Genomic DNA, 15,642 nt, shown 5'->3' with positions numbered 1-15,642 from the left:
TAGTCCTACTGATGGAGACATATTCCTTAGGAGGATAAAAATAGCATTTTGTTTGAGAGAGAGTTTGTGTGGTGGGAGACTAGAAGGTGTGATAAAATTTAGGAATTCTATTAGAAAGTTTTCAAGATGTTTAATATCAACAAAATCAACACTTTTGTAGATATATGTATCACCTTGTAATTTAGAGACAATAGTGTTGTTGATTGCAAATATGTCATTGTTAAATGGGGTAAATATGACTCAATTGGCTGCAATATAAGGATTTGAAATATCAAGTATTGAAGGGTAGATAAAATCAATAATAGATCAATAAATTAGTTGTGTATGAGGTAATAAAATGGAGTTAGAAGGTAAAGATGGTAAATTTTGAAAATTTTCACCATTTTCGACTTTGAGAAGCCATTTAACTTATGATTTATCACTTTAAGCAAGTTACATATTTATTTTCAAAGATATTACAAAACTTGAAACAATTTATACACTATATCCATGTGGAATGATTGGAAGTGTCTATGTAAAGTCTCTACTAGTGACAATAATTATGCCACCAAAAGGTAATGATGTATTTTTTAGGTCTTGCAACACTCAATAAACAACAGTGAATGCATGACTATTAACCATACTTATTTCATCCCATAATAATATGTAAGTAGTTTTGATTCTTATACCTGCTTTACTATTAGCAGTTATAGTAGAAGTTGATGTTTCATTTATTAGAATATGAAGTTTAAAAGTGGTGTGTCCATTATAAAGTAAAGTACTTGCAATTTCTGTCAAAGCCATGCTAATAACGTTTATTTTTTTCAGTTGTAAAATATTTATAAGAGTGTTAAGAAGAAACATTTTATTAGTACCACTAGGTCCATCAATGAAAATGTATTGATTATGCTCAGTTAGGTGATCAATAACATTAAGAATATCATTAAAAATATTTAATTGTTCTTGATTTAATCAAGGAATATTTTGTTTAACATTTTGATATATTTGTGTTGAGTTGAAAATATTTTTATTATCAAAATTTTCAGATGATAAAGGTAGGTGGTAGTTTTGATTAGTTTTTCCATGCATTTTCATTTTAATATTTATATCATATAAAGCATGTTTATAATGAAAAATTATATTTACTTGCATGAAATCCTCTAAGAGGACATCTTTAAATTTATCCCATAAGAAGTAAAGATCTTTTGGAGTGCAAATGATACAAAGTAATACAAATAATTGTCTTAATTGTGATGGCATTCTAAAAAATCAAACATTTTCTAAATATTTTTTCCATTTGGTATCATTAGCTATAAGCCCTATTGCATTTGCAATTTGTTGAAATATATCATAATAAATATTGATAACTATCTTGAGATCTTTGAAAGACATAACACCTTTTTTATGGAGTAAAATAAGACGTAAATAATATAGTTCAACATTAGATAGCAACACAGAATATATTTGGGGAATGACATTTCTTGTATGTCAAATTTTTTAATTATGAGTATAAAGGTTAAATATATAATATAAAGGGATTTCAGGATATATATATTGTCTAGCATTTGGATCATTTATATTTAATTCAAACCATTTTATCAATATTGAGTAGCTCTTTGAAGTGCCATTTGTTTAGAACCTTCTATAAAATATACATTTTGAAAATTTGGAAAGCAGATTATAGAGGTCGAATAACCATGCATTTTAAATTTAAAAAGTTTCATATTGCCTTTGGAGCAGATACATAATGTCTATTTAGAAAAGTTGAGATTTTATCCCAATTTAAAATACTATCAGGTTGTTGGGTTGCTAAATGGAATTCAATTGTAGCACAATCATAACCTTTATAGACATATTGAAATAAATATTTAATACTTTTTATAGTAGCATAAATTTTAATATTAATATGAGCATTATATTTTTTATAAAGGTATTTATTATAAGGTACTTGTAGCGCATGTGATCATGGGATAAGATTTGGATATACTGTCACTGTGGATCCTTAGAACCTTGGGGGATAAATGGGGATAAAATAGCCACTAAAGACTCTCTTATCTAACAATTGCCCCTTTTCCAGTTGGCTTAAGAGGAGAGAGATAAGGTGCGCTACAGTTGGTATCGGAGCAAATGGCACGGGTTCGATTCCCATTGATTAGTGGCTACTTAAAAAAAAATATAATATACCCTTGAGCAAGGTATATTCCTACCCCTAAATTTGAAATCATACGAATTGGGCATCCATGCGTACGTCCTTCCTCTTGTGTGGAGTATCCATGGACAAAGGTATCCACTCTGGGATTGCGGTACGGGTGGATGACTAGTCGCCTCACATGGAATAATTGGTCTATACAATGGAAGGATTGGTAGATTCAATGCAGAAATGGAGTACAATAGTAAATGAGGACATTGATATCTGAGATTATGAGACATTGATTATCATGAGATTTGGATATACTGTCACCGTGGAGCTGGTGGAGTACCCATGTCTTCATGTTAGCCCACCGGTATGCCGAAATAGCGCCGGACTCCGTTTGGCTCCATTTTGCATGTTGGTCCTGGCATTAGGATGTTGGTTGCTCCAGGACTGCTCCAAGTCGCTTCAGGCTCCTATCCTTTTGCTCTTTGGGCTGTATGTTCGGGAGTTGTTTCATGATTCGGTTCCGTCACTCATTGGCTCCAAGCTTGGGAGTTTGGCACTGTTCCTTCGTTCAGTGGCCCAAGGCCTTAAAACTCAGGTTCCGCACCACTGTCCTTTGGACATGTGGCATGTGACACATGGCATCTGTCACGTGGCACAAAGAGGGTTTAGGTTCCGCTTCGTAGTGTTATCCTATGGTAAATCACCATAGGATAAAGGGTAAAAACCATGTGCACTACAATACTACCCAATGATTATTAATATAACGCCCATTTTTTAGAAATGTGCAGCCATTATCAAGTTTATAATAATCTGGACATCTATCAATACTAAAAGTAATTTTATAATTAAATGGTTTTGGATAACCTTTTGAGCAAATGCCAATTGCCATGCAAGGACTATTAGAGGAAAGAGGCCTACATAAACTATATATCATATGAGATGTATTATTTTAAAAATTTCAAGTTCATCTTGAGGATCAAGCAATTGTACTATTATATACTGGTTAATAGTATCATGGTGTTTAATTTTGTTTTCATGAGATAATATACCTAGAAAGTGACAATGTGGAAGGCCTCTCTTTTGAAATTCAATTATATATATAAAAAAAATACAATTTTCAAAAATATTTTTTTAGTAATATTATTTAAAAATTCTTTAAGCTTGATATGAAATACTCTAGAAACCAAGTCTAGATGATCTTCAAGGCCTTCATTTGGATGTAAGTTTTTAGAAATTTCTAGCTATTTAGGATTTCATGTAAAAGTAATGAAAAGATTTGGCTTTGAGAAATGAGTAACTATAGCTATTGCATCTTGATAATTTTGTTGCATTGCTCTAGGGCCACCCCAAAACTTGAAGGTAACATAATAATCTTGTGTGGATTTATATTTTCATTAGTAGCATGGTTTGCAACATAATCTATAAGACCAATATACATTTCAACTTGCAGTTGTTTCTTATGAGGGCAATAGTAATTCAAATTATTGCTTTCAACTTTTACAGAAGCATCGATTATATATTATTGTGTGAGTTTTTTTGCATGTAAAATTTGATCAAAACCAAGGTATATTATGTCTCTTATAGATAAATGATATGCATAATATTGGAGTAATATAATTTGATATCTGGAATTAAAAATATTTTTGTGCCAGCCTTTGTCACCAAATAGAAATATTAATGGGTAAACCATTGGATCACAATTATAATCAAGTGTTGAGATACATTTAGAGTTGTTTATAGTTGGATATGTATAAATTTCACAAGTATATGATGGCTCTCCATCTAACAAACACAATAGCAACATCATTTGTTCGTGGATTATTATAGCATTGTGGATCAATTCCTTCAGTTTTTAATAACATGTAAACACCACCTATGAGATAACCTGAAGTGTAGTAGAACAAGTTTCTTTTTGTTCCATTTCATACATCATTTTGAAAGCTTGAGCATATGGATTAACATGACAAAGGAGAGCATCAAGATGTTTTTAGTGCAAGTAAGTTTGTCTTACAGCTTAAATTAAAAGGGTTTTGCTTTCTTATATCTGTAGCTTCTAGAGTGTCAAGCATATAAAGTTGTCCATAAGTTCGATATTGACCTTTAGAAGGATGTGCTGCCACAATATTATGATATATTTGACCATGAATTTTAAAGCAATAAGGACCATGACCTTTTACAATATCAATATTAGAAGATATAGATGTGAAAGCAAGAGCACTATTGTGGTGTCTAATATTTGTTCTAAAATTAGAGTTATTAGTTTGCTTGTAAAGTGAAAGTATATCAAATGGTAAAGGTGAAATTGGGGGTAATTTAACTTGGTTATTCTAGAAGCATAATGAAGAGTTTTCATCTTTAAAATGCAATGCATTACAAAAAGTACAAACGAATGATAAACTACTCATATTAAAATTTATGTTTTAATATAAATTTTAAAACATATATTAGGCCCCAGATATGTCAGGCCCTAGATATATTGGGCACCCAATATGTTAGGCCCTAGATATATTCTCATTTTATTTTGATATGTGGCATATGTTTGGCTTATTGAGTTTTATGGTTTTCAATGTTTGCCACATTGACACGTGGCATGCTCTTTTGGCTTGTTCTCATAGAGTTTAGTGTATTTTACCTTGTATGCAGACTTGCTTGCCATGCCACATGGTGACAATCATAACACTTTATTTCTGACTTATATCCTAATTAATAACTAACTAATGACACAATTTAGCAAATACACCTTACATTCACAATTGTAAGTGGTATTTAAAGACCATACACTTATATGCTATGGAAAAATACTCAAAATTTATTTATGCCCAGGGACACTTAACTTTGGAGGTCTGATAGGATTCAATGCCATAGTCACAGTTTAATAACCCACTCTAAAACATTTCACACTCCCCCTACTTTTATGGTGCGGGGAAGCTGATCCAAAGCTGTAGTGTACCTCCACAATCCAATGTTCTTGGGCGCCATTATAAATACTATAGCTTGCTAGTGTGGTATTCATGGGTGGGAGTGGTTGATTTAATATTGCTTGATATATGTAATCATCATTATGACATGCATGTAAGGTTCTAGATGCTTCTAACTATCCAACTGATTGGTGTATATAATCATTATCATGATTATTTGAACAGCTATAGTATGTGTATCATGATCTATCATAGTTTCAGAGGCATCATGCTTTATTTCATTAAAGTGGGACTTATTCAGTAAAGTAGGACATTAATTAGCATGTGTCCACATGCCATTTCCTAGTACTTAATTAATATTTATTAATATTTCTATCAATTTTTTAATTTAATTTTTTATATTTCACAATATTATAACACAATTTCATATGAAAAGTTTTTAATTTATAAATTATAAAGTTAAAACTTCAATTTTTTATTGTTGTTATAAAAATGGCATGTGGCCACACACCATAAGTGGGATAATGAAAAGTCCCACTTTAACGAAATAAAGCATCATCTAAATCTCCATTGGATTGTTTACTATGTTATATGGCTCTTAAAAGATGGTGGAGGCAAGGCATTTTCAGTCAGTTTGATTATAGATTTAAGGTTTATATATATATATATATATATATATAGAGAGAGAGAGAGAGAGAGAGAGAGAGAGAGAGAGAGAGAGAGAGAGAGAGTTTGTATAGAAGTTTATGCAAAATAGAAATGCAGAATAGAATATAATATATATATAAATATAATTGTATAATTATATATAATCTATATATTTTAGAATTGCTTACAGTTGGATATATTGGATCTGAAAGGAAAATATTAGAATTTTGCGAAGCACACTCAAGAACAATGAAATAGCTCCAATGTTGTGTTTACCAATCTCTATAATCCACAGCTTTACAATTTTGAGTTGCAGCCCCAAGTATTGCTCCTACACTAGCATCAGGTTACCTAACACAGCATTCGAGACACCTAAGAAAGCCCATAAGCACGCATCGTTGAAACAGCCACTTATTGCTTCCCATTGTTAGCAACTTAAGCCACACAATACATTGGCAGCATACTTCAACTTCTCCTCCTTCAGTAGCTCAAAGTACTTCAACTTCTCCTCCTTTGACAGCTCAAAGAACTCCCTTGACACCTTCAGGTTGCACACACCTTTAGGTCACTTGCATACCTTGCATCACCCACACTTGCTGCCATGATGCCAGTCAGCTCTAGGATTTGAGTATAGCCAGGAGTTTATTCCACAAAAGCTTAAGCTTACATTTTATTTAGAACAGTAAAATAAAAACTTGTCACCACGCCCTCTTCCCTTCCTGGCCACACATGCATCCCGCCCATTGGCTGCCACAACATTGAGCCGATATTCCCGCTAACCATGGCCACTGGCCCTGGCCCGGGCCTGGGGTGGCCTTGTAACAAGTGTATGGCAAAATGGCTCTCTTCCAGGGCAAATTCTTGGGAAGGGGATGTGGCACTTGGAGAGTAGCCCTATTTAAGTTCTTTATGTCGCTCAAATGCACTTGATCAATGCATGACACTTCTTCGGCTGCAAGTGGGCAATTTCTATGATTCTGTGATCCAAGGAGGAGCACAAGGGCCACACCACCATCTAGAGTGCATGATTGATGGTATCTAGTGTGTGATCTCTGCGGCTTGCCAAATATTTCGGTGTCCATGGCCCCAATTCTAGAGATGCCGGGTGAGACATCACGATTCCCAAGGCAAAGTTGCAATGTCAAATGCGGCAGGGAATGCATGGCAAGGATTTCTTGCCCTGGGCAGCAGTATGCATCTAACGGCACTGATCACACAGAGAATTTCAAGAAATCCAAGGAGGAGCTGCGCGAGGGTAGTGATAGAGAGGTCGTCTCCTACTGGCAGCTCCTCAGCTACGTGGATTGCTACGATGTGGTGCTAATGCTTGGGTGTTTGAGCTGCATTCCAGCATGTAGAAGAGGTAGCCATGTCCATCTATCAACTGCAAAAGGAGAAGAAAAATATATTTTTTTACATGACCTTCCTCTTGTCTTGCAATGAGATTCATACTGGAGCATCTAATGTGTTTCTTATGTGTCTCTAAAGATGACATTATAGTGGTACCATGATTTAGGCATAGCCACTTATGTGGATTGGAGCATTCTCCTAGACATCTTCAAACGTGCATTTGGACATGTTGATAATTGTGATGATACTTTCCAACAATTGCATCATTTTCATCAAGGGCTATTTGAGTTAGTGATGCAATTTAATCATTTCTAGAGCCTCTTGCTTTGTGCGGAGCCAAATATGTTAAAGAGGATTAAGTTAAGAATGTTGTGGCTAGCACTTTATTAAAATCTTGTAAGATTTGTGCATACACTTATTGCAACTAATCCATATCAAGGATGAAGTTAAAGGCTTGACTTGGCATCACCCGCAACGACTAAAGCTTAAGCTTAAAATCACCTACATGCACAATTAAGTCCACCTTATCCCCTACATATGTGTGTGTATGGCAATTGCCATAAAGAATGAAAATTAGTTATACCGTACAAAGCAAATATAAACAGTAATGTGTGGCAACAAGCTGAGTAATAAAAGTTAAACTCAAGCATGTATCAACCAATATAGAGAGAATAATAGGATACCTTTTTATTATAAAAACGAGCTTAAAATATAAACACTGGATAAATTATTACTAAATGAACCCCTTAATGATACTTATAAAAGAATGATAGAGTGGACATTAACTTATTCACGTAATAACTCCCCACTACTCATGTGACTCCTTATTTCCCATAAGCATTTTGGTGTTCAGAACTTCCACTACAACAATACCAATAGGACATTATTAATGCCAAAGTCTTTACCCAAAATGTAGCGTATGTGATCATGGGATGAGATTTGGATATACTGTCACCATGGATCTTTGGAACCTTGAAGGATAAATGGGGATAAAATAGCCACCAAGGGCTCTCTTATCAAGCAATTACCCCTTTTTCAGTTGGCTTAAGGAGAGAGAGATAAAGTGCGCTACATGTGGTATCAGAGAAAATAGCACGAGTTCGATTCCTATTAATTAGTGGCTACTTAAAAATATGATATACCCTTGAGCAAGGTATATTCCTACCCCTAAATTTGAAATCATACATATTAAGTAGATATATGTACATCCTTCCTCTTGGTGGAGCATCCACAGACAAAAGTATCCACTATGGGACTGTGGTATGGGTGGATGATTAGTTATCTCACATGGAATAACTAATCTACACAATAAAAGGATTGGTACATTCAGTGTGGAAATGGAGGTGTTGGTTCCCTTTGGCTTAGTAGGGGTTATTAGTCAATAGTCAATGGAGACATTGACATTTCTCTGAAGGGGGGATTGGTACATTCAGTGTGGAAATGGAGGTGTTGGTTCCCTTTGGCTTAGTAGGGGTTATTAGTCAATAGTCAATGGAGACATTGACATTTCTCTGAAGGGGGGGTGAATGTAGCACATGTGATCATGGGATGAGATTTGAATATATTGTCATTATGGATCTTTGGAACCTTAGGAGAGAAATGGGAATACCTCACATGGAATAGTTAGTTTACACAATGGAAGGATTGATACATTTAGTGCAGAAATGGAAGTGTTAGTTCCCTTTAGCTCAGTAGAGGTTGTTAGTCAATAGTTAATGGAGACATTAACATCTTTGAAGGGGGGGTGAGTGTAGCATATATGATCATGGGATGAGATTTGGATATATTGTCATTACAGATCCTTGGAACCTTGGGGGATAAATAGGGTAAAATAGCTACTAAAGGCTTTCTCAACAAGCAATTGCCCTTTTTCTAGTTAGATTAAGGGGAGAGAAATAAAGTGTGCTACACAAAAAATGGAGAATGCCAATTTGGAAAATGACAATAATACCGATACGTGTGACCAACCTCATCACACACATAGTAATGGATATCATGGCCATGACTACATCCTTGCTTTTGTACTTGAACTCAGGAAACAGTAGCATCAACCTCCATTAGAATAGGATTATCTCCCACAAAAAGTAGAGTTGAAATATGTGTAGCAAGAAGTGGAAGAAATAAAGTTTCATAATGTTATGTTAAGCAAAAAATATTGTCAAAAGTGGTTGGAGTGCAATCATGCCAAGTATGACTTTAAAGTTTCTCTCCCTTATCTCATACTTTTTTATATTTTATCCATTCCTTTCACTTTTATTCCTTTTATTTTTTTTCTTTTACCTTTATTTCCATCACTTTTATCTCCTCATTACTTCTTCATATGTTTCCATCTTATTCTTTTATTCCTTCTTTAGTGTAGCGCATGTGATCATGGGATGAGATTTGGATATACTGTCACCGTGGATCCTTGGAACCTTGGGGGATAAATGGGGATAAAATAGCCACTAAGGGCTCTCTCATCAAGCAATTGCCCCTTTTCCAGTTGGTTTAAGGGGAGATAGATAAAGTGTGCTACAGTTGGTATCAGAGCAAATGGCACGGGTTCGATTCCCATTGATTAGTAGCTACTTAAAAATATAATATACCCTTGAGCAAGGTATATTCCTACCCCTAAATTTGAAATCGTATGTATTGGGCATCCATGCGTACGTCCTTCCTCTTGTGTGGAGTATCCACGGACGAAAGTATCCACCGTGGGACTGCAGTACGGATGGATGACTAGTTGCCTCACATGGAATAGCTAGTCTACACAATGGAAAGATTGGTAGATTCAGTGCGGAAATGGAGGTGCTGGTTCCCTTTGGCTCAGTAGGGGTTGTTAGTCAATAGTCAATGAGGACATTGACATCTCTAAAGGGGGGGTGAGTGTAGTGCATTTGATCATGGGATGAGATTTGGATATACTGTCACCGTGGATCTTTGGAACCTTGGGAGATAAATGGGGATAAAAGAGCCACTAAGGGCTCTCTCATCAAGCAATTGCCCCTTTTCCAGTTGGCTTAAGGGGAGAGAGATAAGGTGTGCTACGGTCTTTAGTCTCTCTGACGGTCTTTATGTTATAGTGGTTGACTGGCTCATAAAAGAATATACTGATTTCTTTGAATTTGACTTATCGTTTGAGGCCAAGATTGCAACACGTCATCCTATTCTAATTAGGGATGCTCATCCAATCAAGGTTTTTAATCATCATTGGTCACCAAAGGAAATCAAAATTTGCAACAGTTGACTAGCTCATGAAAGAGTATACCAATTTCTTTGAGTTTGACCTATCATCTAGGGCCAAGGTTGCAACATGTCATGTTATTCTAATTAGGGATGCTCATTCAATCAAGATTCCTATTTGTCATCAGTCACTAAAAGAGATCAAAATTTTATATATAAACATCAATAAGATGTTAGAAAAAGGTGTTATCCGAAAGTTGTGAAACCCTTGGGCATGTAAACCTCATTTTGTGATGAAGGTTCTGTAAACTCTTGAATTTAAACTTCCTAAGAGGTCACCTAACCCAATACTACTTAAACCTAAAGACACTTAATCCTAAATATCCCAAGATTACTCTTAACTGATTAAAAAAGGGGGTGCACTTTTATTCATAGACCCTTTCCCTCTGTATTTAAATCCTTACGGATTGTCTCTCAAGTCGTTCTCTTTAGTTGCTTACAATTTGATGGGAATATTCATTTCTACATTAACTATTATTCATTAAATGAAGTGACCATCCTTAATATATACCCTCTTCCTCACACTATTGATCTTCTGAATTGTTTAAGGAGAAGTCGTTAGTTCACTAAGTTAAGTCTTGCTTTTGGGTATTAGCAAATATTGATGGCTAAAGAGTATTCCTAAGACTGTTTTTCATACACCATTTGGTTTATATAAGTTCTTGGTGATGCTATTCAATTTGAGTAATGATATAGCGACTTTTCAATGATGGATGAGTTTCTTTGTGATATGCCAAAAGTGACTGCTAACTTTATCGATAATGTTTTAATCCACTTAAAGGGGATATGGAAGGAGCACATTTATGATATTCATAAAGTGTGGAATCAACTACAGAAAATTGGTTTAAAGTTGAAGCATTTGAAGTGCATATTTGGGTCTAAGGATATAATTTATTTTGGGTATTATATTTCTTGTGAAGGTTTGCAAATTGATCCTAACATACTTGTGGCTATTTTAAAATTTCCTCACTCCAATGTATGTGAATGATATACAACGCTTCTTAAACAAGGTGTAATATCTCAACTATTTTGTTAATCATTGTTTTTATTATGCTACACTATTGTGAATATTGTTGAAGTTGTTAACATCATTTTTTATTTGGTCTATGGACTATGAGTGGATGTTTATGAATTTCAAAGAGTTATTAACGATTCCTCCAGTTTTAACATATTCTGATTACACTTGCCTTTTCATTTTATATCTAGATGTTTTTTAATCAATCTTGGAGATGTGATGATGCAAAAGAGCTTGAGTGTGTTTGGTCAATGCCATCCCATTGCATATCAACCATACATTATAACTAGTACAGGTGAATTACTCTACAATAGAGAAGGAGTGTGTAAGCAACTAAAGAGAACAACTTGAAAGACAATCTATAGAGTTCAAATATAAAGGGAAAGGGCCCATGAATAAGAATGCACCTTTTTTTTCAATTGGTTAAGGGTTTTGGAATAGTTAGGGTTAAGCATCCTTGGGTTTAAATAGTACTGGGTTGGGTGACCTCTTAGGAAGTCCAAATTTAGAAGCTTACATTTGGTATCAGAGTGGTCTTGGGTTCGACTCTATTGGTTGGCTTAGGGGAATCATACTACATATTGAGATTGACATCTGGTAGGTTTAGTTTGTTCCCGGCTGGGTCCAACTCTATTAGTTAGCTTAGGGGAATCATACTACATGATAAGATTGACATCTGGCGGGTCTAGTTTGTTCCCGGCTGGGCTCGACTCGAGGGGTAGGGTGTCAAAGAGTGGGGCTCTCGAGAGAGCTATGACTCTCAATTTCTGTTCACGAGGGTGTCAACTTGTAGCGAAGCATAGTAGATTATAAGCAACCAAAGAGAATAACTTAAGAAACAATCGATATGGTTAAAATATAAAGGGAAAGGGCCCATGAATAAAAATGCACTTCCTTTTTCAATCGGTTAAAGGCCTTGGGATAGTTGGGGTTAAGCATCCTTGGGTTTGAATAGTACTGGGTTGGGTGACTTCCCGGAAAGTCCAAATTCAAGCTCACAGAGTGTTTAAAAGCAATTTGGGGTTTTGAGAAACTTAATGCATATTTATATAGTTCTTAAACATTACTAAAAGGTGATCATACTGTAGTTACTTCATTGTTGAGGTGGAAGAATTTAATTGGTCATACTGCTTAGTGGGCTTTGAAATTTCAAATATATGATTTTGAGGTTGTTCATCGCCCAAGGAATTCTATTATTAATGCTAATGCCTTTTTTAAAGCTGCTCTTTCTTCTTTATTCTTTTCTTATGTTTTTGACAAGCCTATTGTTTCAGCATCTGTGGATTTTTTGGATAAGGATTTCATACTATCGATGGTTGTACTTGATGTTTAGTGTCCATAAGGTGCAGAATAAAATTTTACCTTCTTTTGACAAAGTTTGTAAGGCTCAAAAAGTTGAGCCATGGATCTAAAGGCTTTGCGGTGGGTTTGAGAATCTTGCATCACTTGTTAATGAGTTGCCATTTCGGCATTTACTTTTTCAATATCACCTTCTTTATTTTATAAAGACAAATTTTAGTTCATTTATAACTAGTGGTGCCATTATCTTTATTCCATGTTATTTCCATGCTTACCATGATTTTTTTATTCTAGGTGGGCATATAAGACATTATTTTATGATTGAGAAATTATATAAATCTTTCTATTGGTTGGAGATGCGATATGATGTTATTTGGTATATTCAAAGTTGTATTTAATGCCAAACTTGTAATACTCCCCCTCGTGCTATGGAAGAATGGTTGGAGTCAATTATAGTTTTCTATCTATTTAACTTGGTGGCACTTTATTTAATAGGGCCTTTTCCATTGTTAACTAATAACAATGAGTATGTCATTATTACTTTTAACTACTTGACTCACTAAGTGAAAGTCAACACTTTTGCTAGTGTATTTATAACTATTGTTAGATACTTCCTTCTCAATTGAGTGATGTTCCAACATTCCTATTTGGAGCAAATTCTTTTTAATAATGGTCCCGCATTTATGGCTAAAGTATTTCATATTTTAACATCTCGATTGGGGATATTTCATACTTTCACAAGTGTTTATCATCCACAGACAGATGGTTTGGTGGAACAACTTGTTTGGACCTTTAAAAAGATGATCACAAAGTATGTAACTTTTCAACATTCAGATTAGGATAGTTATTTGTTCTCTTTTGGTATACATATGTTCTAAAGGTATAGAGTTCTATTGATGCTTCACTATATAAATTTTTAAATGACCATGATACAATACTACTAATGGAGTTGAGTTTACCTTTACAATTGCCACGAGCTACCAATGCTAAATCCTAGGATTAGTACATCCTTCCACTTATTTAAGTAGAGTTTACCAAAAACTTGTGTCGCATACAAGTGGGATAACAATAGCAATACAACTTTTATCATCGTCAACCTATGGAGTATAAAGTGGATCACTTGGTGTTAATTTGTTTTCCAATCTTACAATATATGGTTTGTTTAAAAAGCTTTTTTTCCAATAGAAAGGACTGTATTAGGTGTTGTAGCAAGTTAGATTACAAGTTTATAAGGTTTAGCATGATATTCAACAGGCAGATCCTCTATAAATTATACATGTATAGCGGTTAAAACACTTTGTATAAAAGGATCAAGAACAATTAATACTAATAACAAATCCACTAGTGCCTCCTCCAGGCCTTGGTCCAGCAACTAAAGAATCCTAACTGCCTTCTATTCTTTTGAGAGGAGAAGGTGATAAGCTCGAAATGTACAATTACAATATTATATACTAATATTAATAGTTATACACTAATATTAATATAGTAGGATTTTAATATCCATTAGATTAGTTTCAATTTGGACCACTTACTCTTGTTTATAAGCTAGGGTTTTTGGGCTAATTAATATGCATATTTTTGTATTCCATTTCCATATTCCATACACTCACAAACACAATTAAGATCAATAACATTACCAAAATGCCTTCAAAATTGAATATATAGAATTCTTTATATGGAAATGGGGTTGTTATTGGTGGTAAGCATGGAAAGAAACCATACAATTTATCCTTACCACAAACACTATGAGTTCCACAAAAGATGGTGGGATGATTGTGTGGCTTGGACTGCTTGTTGCATCAAACTTGGAAGCACTCCTTGCACAAGTGGTAATGTTTTAGTTCCCTAGAAAGGTGGAAAGATCTTGAGAGTGGATGTTTAGAGCTAGAAAGTAAAGCTATAGTCAAAGAAATGCAGGACATCATGATAGGTTATTGCTGTAATGTTCTTATTGACATTGAACAACATTGATTGAAATATTCAATCCTATGTTTTTGAGAGAAAAGGAGTGAGTAGTAAACATTAGCCATGCCTTAACAAGGATTTGAAAAATGTTTATCTATCAATCCTTCTTTGAATATAGGAATCAAGTTTATATAAAAACACTAGATTCCATCTTGTATTATTATTCAAAATAAATCTTATACATGATCATATTCTTATTCAAATAATAGAAACAATTGTTGATAGGACTGAGATCCATACATAGGACAGTAAAGCAACATAACAGCTATTGATATGATTGTAATTTTTTAAAATTTTCATATTTTATTTATAAAATAATAAAAATAAAAATAAATAATATTATAGAATTAGATAAAAATTATTACTAGAGTATAGGCTATATCTTGAAGTGATATTTTTAATACACTTAGCTTAGATGAACACACTATAATTATATAAAAGGTTAAAGCAATCTCTTATAGAATTAGTGGCTTATAATTATAAATTAAATATATTTCTTCTTAATATAACTAATCATTTTTTCTATTTATAAAGTTACTTAAATTTAATTTGATTTTTTCCTTAAATTTATACTTTTAGCTATTTATATTTTACTTAGAAAATTATAGGAAAAAACAAATATAGATTTTGGTAATAACAATTCACATAAATTTTATATTATTTAAAGACTTTCTATAATCTATAAATTATATGGATACGATATTAATGGAGAATTTAGCATATCTTTAAAGGTTTTATTTGACATTATCAAACTTTAGCTAATGCATTTATTTTTTTAATATCCAAAGAATGATACATTTTTTTGGTTTGATAGTTGACTATCAAGACCTAAAGAAAATCATTATTCTAATTCTATTTTTCCTTTTCCAATGATATCTAAAATGTTAGAGCAACTCTCCAAGGCTCATTTCTTTCACCAGAGTTGAAAACAACATAGGAAAAGGAAACAAAGGTATTGATTTGGATGTATACGTGATTATTTATCACCAAAATTGTTGTTTATAATATCATTTACATTTGAGAGGTGATGAGTGGAAAAATAACTTTTATAGCCACTTTGATTACTATACCTTTGTTATATTTCAATATATAACTGATATTTTTTG

The sequence above is a fragment of the Selaginella moellendorffii genome, unplaced genomic scaffold, assembly GCF_000143415.4.
Source record: "Selaginella moellendorffii unplaced genomic scaffold, v1.0 SELMOscaffold_7, whole genome shotgun sequence".
Lineage (NCBI taxonomy): Eukaryota > Viridiplantae > Streptophyta > Lycopodiopsida > Selaginellales > Selaginellaceae > Selaginella > Selaginella moellendorffii.
The sequence above is the reverse complement of the archived record's forward strand: the minus strand, read 5'-3'. Positions refer to the sequence as shown.